The sequence below is a fragment of the Helianthus annuus genome, chromosome 2 (assembly GCF_002127325.2).
Source record: "Helianthus annuus cultivar XRQ/B chromosome 2, HanXRQr2.0-SUNRISE, whole genome shotgun sequence".
Taxonomy (NCBI): domain Eukaryota; kingdom Viridiplantae; phylum Streptophyta; class Magnoliopsida; order Asterales; family Asteraceae; genus Helianthus; species Helianthus annuus.
Genome location: NC_035434.2, coordinates 61,733,013 through 61,739,084, shown reverse-complemented (window position 1 = coordinate 61,739,084; position 6,072 = coordinate 61,733,013).

Below are 6,072 nucleotides of genomic sequence, written 5' to 3'. Positions count from 1 at the left end.
ACCAAACGAGTATGGAGACTCGTGTAATATGGTTTAACAAAGCCTACATACTAAAATGAAACTTAACCTAAGTGCTTACGGTCCATTACGACTTGTTTAGGTAGCTTAGGCTACCCTAACGCGTCGTTCGCGTAGAACGCGTCTGGAACGTCTAACATCGTGACCACAAGGTATAACCTCGGAGGGTTATAGCTATGGTCACCTAATGTGTTTGGTCGGATCCTAACGATCAACCAAATAGGCCGGGTTCGAAAGTATAAGCGATGGTTTAGATCGCTTACCTTACGACCCTATATAAGCACTAAACTAAAAGTGACGAGCTAAGCATGTTAGAACATGCTTAACTAAGTTTGAAAACAGGTTTGACATCAAAACAAACGGCTTTGATGCCCACGAGTAGTTTGGTTACAAAATATGCAAGAAATGCACATTTTGGCCGAAACTACGACTCGTCACTGAGCCTAGATAACGTGGTGATCAGTAGGTATAGTCACTACGGACTATAACCATCGTGATCACGCTCACGTTATGAAGTTCTAATGAAATTCGCATTGACCATAAACTGGTCAATGCAGAAAGTCAACAAAACGTCGACTTTCGGACTCGAAAAGCGAATAAAAGAACGAAAGAAGACTTACGGAGGGTCCCCGAGTGCTAATCTAGATCAAATAGCTCAGGTATGAAACAATGGTTCCAACTTAGAGCCTTAAGATCTGATTTTGTGGGTTTTTGGAACAAAGGGGGGGGGTATTTATAGGAAAAGTGGAACCATTAGGATCGTTTTATCGAAGATCGTGCCACGATCTTGTGCGTACATGTGTTACCTAACTAGATTCACTGAATATGGCCCTTGGCCTTTCATTGGGTGAAAAGGCAATCGGACCTTTCGCGATCTGAAGAGCCAATAAGCATTAAATGTGGGTTCTGCTGTACTGGGGACCCCTTACGGACCGTATGGGCTTTGGCTTACGGTCCGTAAGCCCCTAGTTTGGCAGATTTACCATTTTAGTCCCTGCAGCACCAAAACTTGGTTTTTGATGCGTTTTTGGTACTTTTAAGCCCCGTTAACCCCATTTTAAAGCTCTAAAATGAAGTTAAAGTATAGGGAACTTAAAATGTGCTCAAAATTATGTCGGATGTCGGTTCGTTTGGCCGTACGGTCGCAATGTTTGGTTAATTACGACGGAATGCGCATAAGCGCGAAAGACGATCCAAATTGCGCGACGAATGGATTTTTCTCATGCCAAACACTAACGCATAATACTAGGATGCTTACATAAATTTTTGGATGTCCAGATGTATTTAGAACGTAAGTTATGCGCGAAAGTGCAAACTTGTGCACTTTTTGACACTTTTAGCCCCTGAATGATCCAAAAGTTTGTTTTAGCATACCAAACCCCTCAAAGCCTATTTCTAAGCTATGTAAAGGATATTTATGGTATGTTTAACTTATGGACATGTTCCGGAATGTTTGTTACAGTTCAAATTGGCATACTTTCGCAGTTTGTCAAGTTTAGTCCCTGTAAGCGAATTAACTTGTTTTTGCTATACCAAAACCTTCAAAACTTATTTCTAAGTTATGTAAAGGTTATTTAAGGTATGTTGAGTATATGTTGATGTTCCGGAGTATTTGTCGCGTTAAACTGAGTACGTTTAAGCACCAGTTAGCGTATAACTCTCCAGAAAGCGATGTAGAGTCTAAAATTGAACAAAAGTCAAAACATGAAAAATGTAAAACACAACCAAACAAATATTGGGATCAAATAACATTGTTTTATTAATAACTGAACTGTTCACAATGATTACAAGCACAAATGTTACACTAGTTCGGACATTATTGTTGCGATGAAGAGGCATCCTGAAGAAAATGGAAGACATGGGAGGAAACAAGGGAAATGAAAACAGAATGACAATGCATAAAATTGCGATCATTTGTTTGTTACCTAAGGCAAACAAACGAGACAGTGACTAATCAAAGTAAATGGGTCAATATAATGTATCGCGAAGACATGCTCGCCTATAAGTGACACTCACCCCAAGAGTTCCCAGGTAATAGTAACTGGTCCGATACTGCGGATTTGTACGAACACTCTAGCCTTAGACAGAAGACCCAGGGTACAGGCACCCACCCTTCCAGTTTGCACGTGTTCACATTATTTAGACCAAACTTTGACGAGATTTTGAAAACTTAGAGGGTTCAAAACGTAGTAATCAATCATCCTAGAACAAATGATTAGTTTTCAAAGCAGATTCAAGATTTCTGTTCTTATTATGATTGTCACCTAAGGATAAGTGACGGTATTGTTTTAAAACTAAACACAAGATAACTTGTGTTAGGGTCCTAGGAAGGTTATACTCTAGGTCAAAGCATTACTAATAACCTAATTCCCTATAACCATTGGCTCTGATACCAACTTTTCTGTCACACCCCGACCACGTAAAACAACAAAACGTGGCGGAAACATCGGGGAGTGTTGTAACAGAATCATTGTTTCACAACCATGGAATAAATAATTTCGTTTTATTGAATTAATGAACTCATTGTTTTAAATACAATCAAATAAATACAACTATTATCTTTCAAATTTTAAAGTCGCTAAGGCACGAGTCCATCCTATGTATAGCATGTATCAACAACCATCACAAAGCAGCACCTGAAACATGTGTAAATATAGGTACGTCAGCATAAAAATGCCTGTGAGATACATAGGTTTTATTGTAATTAGGATTCATGACTTATAAGTTTAAAGAAAATGTTTAAGAAAAGTTAGTCATGATCCTTGTAAAAATGTTTTTGTTTTGTAAACCATATAAAAATCGATAAGAAAACGGATGATATAAAAGAAAGACGTGTAAATAGATAATTAGGTAAAAATGAGTTTGTATAAAATATATATATCATTTGAAAAACAATATTTTGATAAAAAGGTTTATAGTGTATATAAGAATATACTTTGGTTTTAAGAAAGTCGAATAAGTAATATATTAAAATATATTTCAGTTCCAAAATCGTTAACCCAAGTGTACTAAATAACACCACGGTATGCAATGTGATGAAAACACTTATATATAAGAAGTACCAGCGGCGTATCTACCATGTTTTCATCACATTACACCCGTCCCGTTATCTAAACACTAACTAAAACCCAATTGTTAAACAAATAGTATATTAAATATACTTTAACTGTTAAAAATAATAATTTTCAGTAGTATATCAAAAGTATACTTTGGATTTATAAATAACATACTAAACTATGTTTTGGTCTTATAAATAACATATCAAACTATGTTTTAATGATTAACAAAATATATGTTGGTTTTGTAAAATATCACATATGGGAGCATATCAAACTATACTTTTGGGAGTATAACTAAATATACAAAAGATAATGTGATTTAAGAATTCATTCAGACCTAGTGCATCAAAATACACCTTTGAGACTATAGGAATACCACAAAGGCAATCCCTATTTGGATGGAGAAAAATAAATTGGTTTCAGACATTCCATGACAACAAGAATGGGGTGTCAAATCCTATAGCGCTATATCATACTACCAACCGGTCTGGTGAACAAAAATAAGTACTATTCCAACAATTAATTTTAATATCTTTGAAAAATTAGTGTTTAAACCATAAATAATCATCCAGTTTGTCAAAAGATAAGTATTAACATGTATAATCAATTATACTTTGAAATCATGAAAATAACAGATAGGTACACATGCTTCACCCCAAAACATTTGAAAACAGTAAAAGAGGGAACTATGTACTCACTTGAGAATGCTTAGAAGTCCTGAACAACAACCAAGCAAAGCTAGAGGGAGCACGGAAATCAAACGGCAGCTAATATAGGTAACTACGTAAATAAACCCGACCCAAATCGGAGGATTGGATTCGATGAGGTCTCATAAACCAAATGATTGTGGGATCTCATATGATATGGTTTAACAAGGCCTACATACTAAAAGGAAACCTAACCTAAGTGCTTACGACCCATTACGACCCATTTAGGTAGCATACGCTACTTTAATGTGTCGTTCGCGTAAAACACGTTCGGACCGCCTAACTAGTCCTATGACAAGTATTATATACCTAAACATGTTTAATTATGTTGCATAATCAGTTAAGTGACAAAAGTTTGGGTTACGTATGCTTAAATATCAATTATACATACAAAAGGGTATTTTGGTAATTTTCCTAAGGCATATAGACTACCTATCATACGACTAACTAAACGAAGTGACCATAAGGTATAACCTCGGAAGGTTATTCCCTATACAACTATGGTCACCTAATGTGTTTGGTTGGATCCTAAAGATCGACCGAACGGGTCTAGTTCGTAAGTCTAAGCGGTTGATTAGACCGCTTGACTTACGACTCTATATAAGCACTAAACCTAAGGTGACAAGCTAAACATGCTAAAACATGTTTAGTTAAGTTAGAAAACAGGTTTGGTATCAAAACAAACGGTTTTGATACCTAACAGTAGTTTGGTTACAAAATACACGAGAATACGCATTTTGGCCGAAACTACGACTCATCACTGAGCCTAGATAACGTGGTAATTAGTAGGTATAGTCACTAGGGACTATAACCATCGTGATTACGCTCACGTTATGAAGTTCAAATGAACTTCGCATTGACCATAAACTGGTTAATGCAGAAAGTCAAACGTAGTTTTGTATTTTAAGCGAAAAACGAATAAAAAGAATAAAAAGTACAAATGAATACTTACAAAGGGTCCCAGCAAGATTTGATCCGATTTACCCTCAGGTATGAAGTGTATGCTTCAACTTAGAGGGCCAAAATCAGATTCAAATGTGGGTTTTGAGAATGAATGTGGGGGTATTTATAGGATTTCTAGAACCGTTAAGATCGTTCATCGAAAACCGTGCTTCGATCTAGGCCGTACACATGCACCCCCTGTTTTAGAATACCTTGGGCACCTAAAACAAGCCCATAGATTGCCAAAACCACTTGCAAACCCAGGAAACAACTGAAGCAAGCTGTTCTCAACTTTCTGCTGATCTGGGCTGTCCACGCGCCTCACGTAAGGAGCCCATAAGGTCTTACGCGGCCCTCCTGGCCCTACTATTCAGAAAAGACAGAATGGTCCCTGAAGTTGAGAAACATGCATTTTGAGGTGTTTTTGACACGTTTAAGCCCCGTTAACGCCATTTCAAGGCTCTAAACTGATGTTAAAGTATAGGGAACTCAAAACATGCTCAAAAATATCTCGGATGTCGGTTCGTTTGGCCGTACGGTTGCGTTGTTCGCTTAATTACGACGGAAGTCGTAACGAACGCAAAAACGATCCAAATTAAGCGATGAATGAAATTTTATCATGCCAAACACTAAAATAAAATATTTTAATGCTTACATAAATTTTTGGATGTCCTGATATATTTGGAACGTAAGATATGCGCGAAAATGCAAACTTGTGCACTTTTTGACGCTTTTAGTCCCTATTGATCAATAAAGTTTATTTTAGCATACCGAACCCCTCAAAGCCTATTACTAAGCTATGTAAAGGATATTTAGGGTATGTTTAACTTATGATCAAGTTCCAGAATGTTCGTTACTATACAAATCGGTATAGTTTCACAGTTTGACACAATTAGTCCCTACGATCGAACAAACTTGACTTCAACACACCAAACCATCCAAAACTTATTTCTAAGTTATGTAAAGGTTATTTAAGGTATGTTAAGCCTATGTCACTATTCCGGATTGTTCATTGCATTAAACTGGTTATATTTACGCATCCGTGCGCGTATAACCTTCCAGAAAGCGATTTAAAGCTTGAAATCGAACAAGAATTGATATGTGCAAACGATGCACATATTTATACCAATCCCAAGCATGAAATACAATATTTCATTGGTTTGGTATTTGTTTGATGGTTGAAGTGACACAGGTGTCACACCTAGTCAGTACTTAACAAATAAGTACTGACACATAACAAGAACTACAAATTCGGACTATGGGGCTAGAATTACAAGTACTGAGAAGCTAATCCTCTAAATTCAGACACTATTGAGAACTTATAAGTTCTGACATACTCTCACAAA